This window comes from Seriola aureovittata, chromosome 5 (assembly GCF_021018895.1).
Source record: "Seriola aureovittata isolate HTS-2021-v1 ecotype China chromosome 5, ASM2101889v1, whole genome shotgun sequence".
NCBI classification, from domain to species: domain Eukaryota; kingdom Metazoa; phylum Chordata; class Actinopteri; order Carangiformes; family Carangidae; genus Seriola; species Seriola aureovittata.
The window spans coordinates 26216240-26229271 of NC_079368.1; positions in this window are offsets into that span (position 1 = coordinate 26216240).

The following is a 13032-nucleotide window of genomic DNA, read 5'->3' on the forward strand; positions in this document are numbered from 1 at the left end:
ACATTTTTTTGGTATTTTTCTACCATCCTATACTAAGATCTTTTTTTTCATTTTTATGCCTTACTATACTATCTCGTTTGATGCCTGAAAATACTATGATGTTTTTATGACCTTTTATGCCTTAATACACTATGATGTATTTTGACGTTTCATGCCTTAGTATACTATGAAATTTTTATGCCTTACTAAACTATGACTTTTTTATGACGTTTTATGCCTTACTATAATATGACGTTTTTATGACTTTTTATGCCTCACTATACTATAACTTTGTGACTGACTATACTATGACTTTTTATGCCTTACCATACTATGACTGTAGCAGGACTCACTGCCACTGTGAGTTCCCCAGCACACAGACTGACCAGACAATAGACAAAAACAATTCTTTTTATTGTGAGGACTGTACACACACAAACATGCTTTCAAGTTAAACTTGTCTTCATTTGCTGGCTCTCTTTGGCGCACAAACTTCAATTCACTTAATCACACAGCATTTTCTCATGGCTTGTTGTGGCCGCTTTTCACTGTTTGCTTCTTGTGTCAGTCCTGTTCGTTCCAGCACGCTGCTGCATCAAAAAAGGGAAGAAACTCATTAACATGCAGCAGCTGATCAATCAACTCACCAGGTACTGCTCTCATCAGCCCTCTCCACAGCCCTGTCTCTCTCCTGCAGCTGCATGCCAACCATGTCCAGCCCCACAATAACATTTTATTCCTCAGTATACTATGACTTTATGACATACTATTCTATGACTTTTTATGCCTTACTATACTATGACATTTTTGTGACGTTTTATTCCTTACAATAATATGACGTTTTTAGGATTTTTTATGCAATGCTATACTATGTTGTTTTTATGGCTTTTTATGCCTTACTATACTGTCGTTGTTATAACTGACTATACTATGATGTTTTTGTGACTTTTTATGCCTTGTTATACTATGTAATTTTTTATGCCTTTCTATACTATCTTGTTTGATGCCTGACCATACTATGACATTTTTATGACCTTTTATGCCTTAATATACTGTGATGTATTTTTGGCATTTTTCTGCCATACTATACTATGGCGTTTTTTGGCATTGTTATGATTAATTATATTATTTCTTCTCATGCCTTGCCATACTATGATGTTTTTATGACATTTTATACAATCATATACTATGATGTATTTTTGACATTTTATGCCATACTATACTATGACGTTTTTTTGCATTTTTGTGCCATACTATACTAAGATCTTTTTTGGAATTTTTATGCCTTACTATACTATCTCGTTTGATGCCTGACCATACTATGACGTTTTTATGACCTTTTATGCCTTAATATAAATTGATGTATTTTTGACATTTTATACCATACTATACTATGATGTTTTTTGGCATTTTTCTGCCATACTATACTTTGAGGTTTTCAGGCATTTTTGTGCTTAATTATATTATTTCGTCTCATGCCTTGCCATACCATGAGGTTTATGTGACATTTTGTGCCATACTATACTACGGCGTTTTTTGGCATTTTTCTTCCATACTATACTAAGATCTTTTTTGGAATTTTTATACCTTACTATTGTATCTTGTTTGATCCCTGACCATACTATGATGTTTTTACAACTTTTTATACCTTAATATAGTATGATGTATTTTTGACGTTTTATGCGTACTTATGCCATACTATACTATGACGTTTTTTGGCATTTTTATGCCTAATTAGATTATTTCGTCTCATGCCTTGCCATACTATGACGTTTCTATGACATTTTATGCCTTAATATAAATTTATGTATTTTTGACGTTTTATGAAATATAATACCATGACGTTTTTTGGCATTTTTCTGCTATACTATACTTACATGTTTTTTGGCATTTTTATACCTTACTATACTATCTCATTTGATGCCTGACCATACTATGACGTTTTTATGACCTTTTATGCCTTAATATAAATTGATATATTTTTGACATTTTATGCCATACTATACTATGGTGTTTTTTGGCATTTTTCTGCCATACTATACTAAGATCTTTTTTGGCATTTTTATGCCTTACTATACTATCTCGTTTGATGCCTGACCATACTATGACGTTTTTATGACCTTTTATGCCTTAATATAAATTGATGTATTTTTGACATTTTATGCAATACTATACTATGACGTTTTTTGGCATTTTTCTTCCACACTATACTAAGATCTTTTTTGGAATTTTTATACCTTACTATTGTATCTTGTTTGATCCCTGACCATACTATGATGTTTTTACAACTTTTTATACCTTAATATAGTATGATGTATTTTTGACGTTTTATGCGTACTTATGCCATACTATACTATGACGTTTTTTGGCATTTTTTATGATATACTATACTTACATGTTTTTTGTCATTTTTATGCCTTATTATACTATCTCGTTTGATGCCTGACCATACTATGACGTTTTTTGGCATTTTTACGCCTAATTAGATTATTTCGTCTCATGCCTTGCCATACTATGATGTTTTTATGACATTTTATACAATAATATACTATGATGTATTTTTGACATTTTATGCCATACTATACTATGACGTTTTTTTTGCATATTTGTGCCATACTATGCTAAGATCTTTTTTGGAATTTTTATGCCTTACTATACTATCTCGTTTGATGCCTGACCATACTATGACGTTTTTATGACCTTTTATGCCTTAATATAAATTGATGTATTTTTGACATTTTATACCATACTATACTATGATGTTTTTTGGCATTTTTGCGCCTAACTAGATTATTTCGTCTCATGCCTTGCCATACTATGATGTTTTTATGACATTTTATGCCTTAATATAGTATGATGTATTTTTGACATTTTATGCCATACTATACTAAGATCTTTTTTGGAATTTTTATGCCTTCCTATACTATCTCGTTTGATGCCTGACCATACTATGACATTTTTATGACCTTTTATGCCTTAATATAAATTGATGTATTTTTGACATTTTATGCCATACTATACTATGACGTTTTTTGGCATTTTTACGCCTAATTAGATTATTTCGTCTCGTGCCTTGCCATACTATGATGTTTTTATGACATTTTATATAATAATATACTATGACGTTTTTTGGCATTTTTTATGATATACTATACTTACATGTTTTTTGTCATTTTTATGCCTTATTATACAATCTCGTTTGATGTCTTGCCATACTATGATGTTTTTATGACATTTTATACAATAATATACTATGATGTATTTTTGACATTTTATGCCATACTATACTATGACGTTTTTTTGCATTTTTGTGCCATACTATACTAAGATCTTTTTTGGAATTTTTATGCCTTACTATACTATCTGGTTTGATGCCTGACCATACTATGACGTTTTTATGACCTTTTATGCCTTAATATAAATTTATGTATTTTTGACATTTTATACCATACTATACTATGACGTTTTTTGGCATTTTTACGCCTAATTAGATTATTTCGTCTCATGCCTTGCCATACTCTGATGTTTTTATGACATTTTATACAATAATATACTATGATGTATTTTTGACATTTTATGCCATACTATACTATGACGTTTTTTTGCATTTTTGTGCCATACTATAGTAAGATCTTTTTTGGAATTTTTATGCCTTACTATACTATCTCGTTTGATGCCTGACCATACTATGACGTTTTTATGACCTTTTATGCCTTAATATACTGTGATGTATTTTTGGCATTTTTCTGCCATACTATACTATGGCGTTTTTTGGCATTGTTATGATTAATTATATTATTTCTTCTCATGCCTTGCCATACTATGATGTTTTTATGACATTTTATACAATCATATACTATGATGTATTTTTGACATTTTATGCCATACTATACTATGACGTTTTTTTGCATTTTTGTGCCATACTATACTAAGATCTTTTTTGGAATTTTTATGCCTTACTATACTATCTCGTTTGATGCCTGACCATACTATGACGTTTTTATGACCTTTTATGCCTTAATATAAATTGATGTATTTTTGACATTTTATACCATACTATACTATGATGTTTTTTGGCATTTTTCTGCCATACTATACTTTGAGGTTTTCAGGCATTTTTGTGCTTAATTATATTATTTCGTCTCATGCCTTGCCATACCATGAGGTTTATGTGACATTTTGTGCCATACTATACTACGGCGTTTTTTGGCATTTTTCTTCCATACTATACTAAGATCTTTTTTGGAATTTTTATACCTTACTATTGTATCTTGTTTGATCCCTGACCATACTATGATGTTTTTACAACTTTTTATACCTTAATATAGTATGATGTATTTTTGACGTTTTATGCGTACTTATGCCATACTATACTATGACGTTTTTTTGGCATTTTTATGCCTAATTAGATTATTTCGTCTCATGCCTTGCCATACTATGACGTTTCTATGACATTTTATGCCTTAATATAAATTTATGTATTTTTGACGTTTTTATGAAATATAATACCATGACGTTTTTTGGCATTTTTCTGCTATACTATACTTACATGTTTTTTGGCATTTTTATACCTTACTATACTATCTCATTTGATGCCTGACCATACTATGACGTTTTTATGACCTTTTATGCCTTAATATGAATTGATATATTTTTGACATTTTATGCCATACTATACTATGGCGTTTTTTGGCATTGTTATGATTAATTATATTATTTCTTCTCATGCCTTGCCATACTCTGACGTTTCTATGAACTTTTATGCCTTAATATAGTATGATATATTTTTGACATTTTATGCAGAGAGAGGGGGAATGACATGCAGCAAAAGGCCATTCGATGCAGGATTTGAACCGGGGCCAACTGCAGCGAGGACTGTAGCCTCTACACATGGGGTGCCTGCTTAGACCACTACGCCACACGACGCACGGTTTTTTGTCATTTTTATGTCTGACTATATCATCTAGTTTGATGCCTGGCTATACTATGACGTCTTTATGACCTTTTATGCCTGAATATAAATTGATATATTTTTTACATTTTATGCCATACTATACTATGACTTTTTTTGGCATTTTTCTTCCATACTATACTAAGATCTTTTTTGGAATTTTTATACCTTACTATTCTATCTTGATTGATCCCTGACCATACTATGATGTTTTTATGACATTTTATACCTTAATATAGTATGATGTATTTTTGACGTTTTATGCCACACTATACTATGACGGTTTTTGGCATTTTTACGCCTAATTAGATTATTTCGTCTCATGCCTTGCCATACTATGACGTTTCTATGACATTTTATGCCTTAATATAGTATGATGTATTTTTGACATTTTATGCAATACTATACTATGGCGTTTTTTGGCATTTTTCTGCCATACTATACTAAGATAATTTTTGTCATTTTTATGCCTTACTGTACTATCTCGTTTGATGCCTGACCATACTATGACGTTTTTATGACTTTTTATGCCTTAATATAAATTGATGCATTTTTGACATTTTATGCCATACTATACTATGACGTTTTTTGGCATTTTTACGCCTAATTAGATTATTTTGTCTCGTGCCTTGCCATACTATGATGTTTTTATGACATTTTATACAATAATATACTATGATGTATTTTTGACATTTTATGCCATACTATACTATGACGTTTTTTGTCATTTTTTATGATATACTATACTTACATGTTTTTTGTCATTTTTATGCCTTATTATACTATCTCGTTTGATGCCTTGCCATACTATGATGTTTTTATGACATTTTATACAATAATATACTATGATGTATTTTTGACATTTTATGCCATATTATACTATGACGTTTTTTCGCATTTTTGTGCCATACTATAGTAAGATCTTTTTTGGAATTTTTATGCCTTACTATACTATCTCGTTTGATGCCTGACCATACTATGACATTTTTATGACCTTTTATGCCTTAATATACTGTGATGTATTTTTGGCATTTTTCTGCCATACTATACTATGGCGTTTTTTGGCATTGTTATGATTAATTATATTATTTCTTCTCATGCCTTGCCATACTCTGACGTTTCTATGAACTTTTATGCCTTAATATAGTATGATATATTTTTGACATTTTATGCAGAGAGAGGGGGAATGACATGCAGCAAAAGGCCATTCGATGCAGGATTCGAACCAGGGCCAACTGCAGCGAGGACTGTAGCCTCTATACATGGGGCCCCTGCTTAGACCACTACGCCACACGACGCACGGTTTTTTGTCATTTTTATGTCTGACTATATCATCTAGTTTGATGCCTGGCTATACTATGACGTCTTTATGACCTTTTATGCCTTAATATAAATTGGTATATTTTTTACATTTTATGCCATACTATACTATGACTTTTTTTGGCATTTTTCTTCCATACTATACTAAGATCTTTTTTGGAATTTTTATACCTTACTATTCTATCTTGATTGATCCCTGACCATACTATGATGTTTTTACAACTTTTTATACCTTAATATAGTATGATGTATTTTTGACGTTTTATGCCACACTATACTATGACGTTTTTTGGCATTTTTCTGCTATACTATACTTACATGTTTTTTGGCATTTTAATACCTTACTATACTATCTTATTTGATGCCTGACCATACTATGACATTTTCATGACCTTTAATGCCTTAATATAAATTTATGTATTATTGACATTTTATGCAATACTATACCATGACGTTTTTTGGCATTTTTCTGCCATACTATACTAAGATCTTTTTTTTCATTTTTATGCCTTACTATACTATCTCGTTTGATGCCTGAAAATACTATGATGTTTTTATGACCTTTTATGCCTTAATACACTATGATGTATTTTGACGTTTCATGCCTTAGTATACTATGAAATTTTTATGCCTTACTAAACTATGACTTTTTTATGACGTTTTATGCCTTACTATAACATGATGTTTTTATGGCTTTTTATTCCTTACTATATACTATGACTTTTTTTTAGCTTATTATACTATCACCTTTTATGCCTCACTATAATATGACTTTTTATACCTTACTATACTATATTTTTATGACTTTTTATACCTTACTATGCAATGACTTTTTTTTGCCTTACTATACTATGACGTTTTATGAGTTTTTATGCCTTACAATAATATGACGTTTTTATGACATTTTATACCATACTATACTGTGTTGTTTTTATGACTCTATGCCTTGTTATACTATGTCATTTTTATGCCCCACTATACCATGACGTTTTCAGGACTTTTTATGCCTCACTATACTATGACATTTTTATGACTTTTTATGCCTCACTATACTATAACTTTGTGACTGACTATACTATGACTTTTTATGCCTTACCATACTATGACTGTAGCAGGACTCACTGCCACTGTGAGTTCCCCAGCACACAGACTGACCAGACAATAGACAAGAACAATTCTTTTTATTGTGAGGACTGTACACACACACATGCTTTCAAGTTAAACTTGTCTTCATTTGCTGGCTCTCTTTGGCGCACAAACTTCAATTCACTTAATCACACAGCATTTTCTCATGGCTTGTTGTGGCCGCTTTTCACTGTTTGCTTCTTGTGTCAGTCCTGTTCGTTCCAGCACGCTGCTGCATCAAAAAAGGGAAGAAACTCATTAACATGCAGCAGCTGATCAATCAACTCACCAGGTACTGCTCTCATCAGCCCTCTCCACAGCCCTGTCTCTCTCCTGCAGCTGCATGCCAACCATGTCCAGCCCCACAATAACATTTTATTCCTCAGTATACTATGACTTTATGACATACTATTCTATGACTTTTTATGCCTTACTATACTATGACATTTTTGTGACGTTTTATTCCTTACAATAATATGACGTTTTTAGGATTTTTTATGCAATGCTATACTATGTTGTTTTTATGGCTTTTTATGCCTTACTATACTGTCGTTGTTATAACTGACTATACTATGATGTTTTTGTGACTTTTTATGCCTTGTTATACTATGTAATTTTTTATGCCTTTCTATACTATCTTGTTTGATGCCTGACCATACTATGACATTTTTATGACCTTTTATGCCTTAATATACTGTGATGTATTTTTGGCATTTTTCTGCCATACTATACTATGGCGTTTTTTGGCATTGTTATGATTAATTATATTATTTCTTCTCATGCCTTGCCATACTATGATGTTTTTATGACATTTTATACAATCATATACTATGATGTATTTTTGACATTTTATGCCATACTATACTATGACGTTTTTTGGCATTTTTTATGATATACTATACTTACATTTTTTTGGCATTTTTATGCCTTATTATACTATCTCGTTTGATGCCTGACCATACTATGAAGTTTTTTGGCATTTTTACGCCTAATTAGATTATTTCGTCTCATGCCTTGCCATACTATGATGTTTTTATGACATTTTATACAATAATATACTATGATGTATTTTTTACATTTTATGCCATACTATACTATGACGTTTTTTTGCATTTTTGTGCCATACTATACTAAGATCTTTTTTGGAATTTTTATGCCTTACTATACTATCTCGTTTGATGCCTGACCATACTATGACGTTTTTATGACCTTTTATGCCTTAATATAAATTGATGTATTTTTGACATTTTATACCATACTATACTATGGTGTTTTTTGGCATTTTTCTGCCATACTATACTAAGATCTTTTTTGGCATTTTTATGCCTTACTATACTATCTCGTTTGATGCCTGACCATACTATGACATTTTTATGACCTTTTATGCCTTAATATAAATTGATGTATTTTTGACATTTTATGCCATACTATACTATGACGTTTTTTGGCATTTTTACGCCTAATTAGATTATTTCGTCTCGTGCCTTGCCATACTATGATGTTTTTATGACATTTATATAATAATATACTATGACGTTTTTTGGCATTTTTATGATATACTATACTTACATGTTTTTTGTCATTTTTATGCCTTATTATACAATCTCGTTTGATGTCTTGCCATACTATGATGTTTTTATGACATTTTATACAATAATATACTATGATGTATTTTTGACATTTTATGCCATACTATACTATGACGTTTTTTTGCATTTTTGTGCCATACTATAGTAAGATCTTTTTTGGAATTTTTATGCCTTACTATACTATCTGGTTTGATGCCTGACCATACTATGACGTTTTTATGACCTTTTATGCCTTAATATAAATTTATGTATTTTTGACATTTTATACCATACTATACTATGACGTTTTTTGGCATTTTTACGCCTAATTAGATTATTTCGTCTCGTGCCTTGCCATACTATGATGTTTTTATGACATTTTATACAATAATATACTATGATGTATTTTTGACATTTTATGCCATACTATACTATGACGTTTTTTTAGCATTTTTTATGATATACTATACTTACATGTTTTTTGTCATTTTTATGCCTTATTATACTATCTCGTTTGATGCCTTGCCATACTATGATGTTTTTATGACATTTTATACAATAATATACTATGATGTATTTTTGACATTTTATGCCATATTATACTATGACGTTTTTTCGCATTTTTGTGCCATACTATAGTAAGATCTTTTTTGGAATTTTTATGCCTTACTATACTATCTCGTTTGATGCCTGACCATACTATGACATTTTTATGACCTTTTATGCCTTAATATACTGTGATGTATTTTTGGCATTTTTCTGCCATACTATACTATGGCGTTTTTTGGCATTGTTATGATTAATTATATTATTTCTTCTCATGCCTTTCCATACTCTGACGTTTCTATGAACTTTTATGCCTTAATATAGTATGATATATTTTTGACATTTTATGCAGAGAGAGGGGGAATGACATGCAGCAAAAGGCCATTCGATGCAGGATTCGAACCGGGGCCAACTGCAGCGAGGACTGTAGCCTCTATACATGGGGCCCCTGCTTAGACCACTACGCCACACGACGCACGGTTTTTTGTCATTTTTATGTCTGACTATATCATCTAGTTTGATGCCTGGCTATACTATGACGTCTTTATGACCTTTTATGCCTTAATATAAATTGGTATATTTTTTACATTTTATGCCATACTATACTATGACTTTTTTTGGCATTTTTCTTCCATACTATACTAAGATCTTTTTTGGAATTTTTATACCTTACTATTCTATCTTGATTGATCCCTGACCATACTATGATGTTTTTACAACTTTTTATACCTTAATATAGTATGATGTATTTTTGACGTTTTATGCCACACTATACTATGACGTTTTTTGGCATTTTTCTGCTATACTATACTTACATGTTTTTTGGCATTTTAATACCTTACTATACTATCTTATTTGATGCCTGACCATACTATGACATTTTCATGACCTTTAATGCCTTAATATAAATTTATGTATTATTGACATTTTATGCAATACTATACCATGACGTTTTTTGGCATTTTTCTGCCATACTATACTTAGAGGTTTTTTAGTATTTTTATGCCTAATTATATAATTTCGTCTCATGCCTTGCCAGGCTATGACATTTATATGACCTTTAATGCCTTAATATACTATGATGTTTTTTTGACGTTTTGTGCCATACCATGGCGTTTTTTGGCAATTTTCTGCCATACTATACTAAGATCATTTTTGTCATTTTTATGCCTTACTGTACTATCTCGTTTGATGCCTGACCATACTATGACGTTTTTATGACCTTTTATGCCTTAATATAAATTGATGCATTTTTGACATTTTATGCCATACTATACTATGACGTTTTTTTGGCATTTTTACGCCTAATTAGATTATTTCATCTCGTGCCTTGCCATACTCTGATGTTTTTATGACATTTTATACAATAATATACTATGATGTATTTTTGACATTTTATGCCATATTATACTATGACGTTTTTTCGCATTTTTGTGCCATACTATACTAAGATCTTTTTTGGAATTTTTATGCCTTACTATACTATCTCGTTTGATGCCTGACCATACTATGACGTTTTTATGACCTTTTATGCTTTAATATAAATTTATGTATTTTTGACATTTTATGCAATACTATACCATGACGTTTTTTGGCATTTTTCTGCTATACTATACTTACATGTTTTTTGACATTTTAATACCTTACTATACTATCTCATTTGATGCCTGACCATACTATGACATTTTTATGACCTTTAATGCCTTGATATACTGTGATGTATTTTTGGCATTTTTCTGCCATACTATACTAAGATCATTTTTGTCATTTTTATGCCTTACTGTACTATCTTGTTTGATGCCTGACCATACTATGACGTTTTTATGACCTTTTATGCCTTAATATAAATTGATGCATTTTTGACATTTTATGCCATACTATACTATGACGTTTTCTGGCATTTTTACGCCTAATTAGATTATTTCGTCTCATGCCTTGCCATACTCTGAAGTTTTTATGACATTTTATACAATAATATACTATGATGTATTTTTGACATTTTATGCCATACTATACTATGACATTTTTTTGCATTTTTCTGCCATACTATACTTTGACGTTTTTTGGCATTTTTATGCCTAATTATAATATTTCGTCTCATGCCTTGCATACTATCATGTTTTTATGACATTTTATGCCTTAATATAAATTGATGTATTTTTGACATTTTATACCATACTATACTATGATGTTTTTTGGCATTTTTCTGCCATACTATAGTAAGATCTTTTTTGGAATTTTTATGCCTTACTATACTATCCCGTTTGATGCCTGACCATACTATGACGTTTTTATGACCTTTTATGCCTTAACATAAATTGATGTATTTTTGACATTTTATACCATACTATACTATGACGTTTTTTGGCATTTTTACGCCTAATTAGATTATTTCGTCTCATGCCTTGCCAGGCTATGACATTTATATGACCTTTAATGCCTTAATATACTATGATGTTTTTTTGACATTTTATGCCATACTATACTATGACGTTTTTTCGCATTTTTGTGCCATACTATACTAAGATCTTTTTTGGAATTTTTATGCCTTACTATACTATCTCGTTTGATGCCTGACCATACTATGACGTTTTTATGACCTTTTATGCTTTAATATAAATTTATGTATTTTTGACATTTTATGCAATACTATACCATGACGTTTTTTGGCATTTTTCTGCTATACTATACTTACATGTTTTTTGGCATTTTAATACCTTACTATACTATCTCATTTGATGCCTGACCATACTATGACATTTTTATGACCTTTAATGCCTTGATATACTGTGATGTATTTTTGGCATTTTTCTGCCATACTATACTAAGATCATTTTTGTCATTTTTATGCCTTACTGTACTATCTCGTTTGATGCCTGACCATACTATGACGTTTTTATGACCTTTTATGCCTTAATATAAATTGATGCATTTTTGACATTTTATGCCATACTATACTATGACGTTTTTTGGCATTTTTACGCCTAATTAGATTATTTCGTCTCATGCCTTGCCATACTCTGATGTTTTTATGACATTTTATACAATAATATACTATGACGTTTTTTTGCATTTTTCTGCCATACTATACTTTGACGTTTTTTGGCATTTTTATGCCTAATTATAATATTTCGTCTCATGCCTTGCATACTATCATGTTTTTATGACATTTTATGCCTTAATATAAATTGATGTATTTTTGACATTTTATACCATACTATACTATGATGTTTTTTGGCATTTTTCTGCCATACTATAGTAAGATCTTTTTTGGAATTTTTATGCCTTACTATACTATCCCGTTTGATGCCTGACCATACTATGACGTTTTTATGACCTTTTATGCCTTAATATAAATTGATGTATTTTTGACATTTTATACCATACTATACTATGACGTTTTTTGGCATTTTTACGCCTAATTAGATTATTTCGTCTCATGCCTTGGATTACTATGATGTTTTTATGACATTTTATGCCTTAATATAGTATGATGTATTTTTGACATTTTATGCCATACTATACTATGACGTTTTTTTGCAT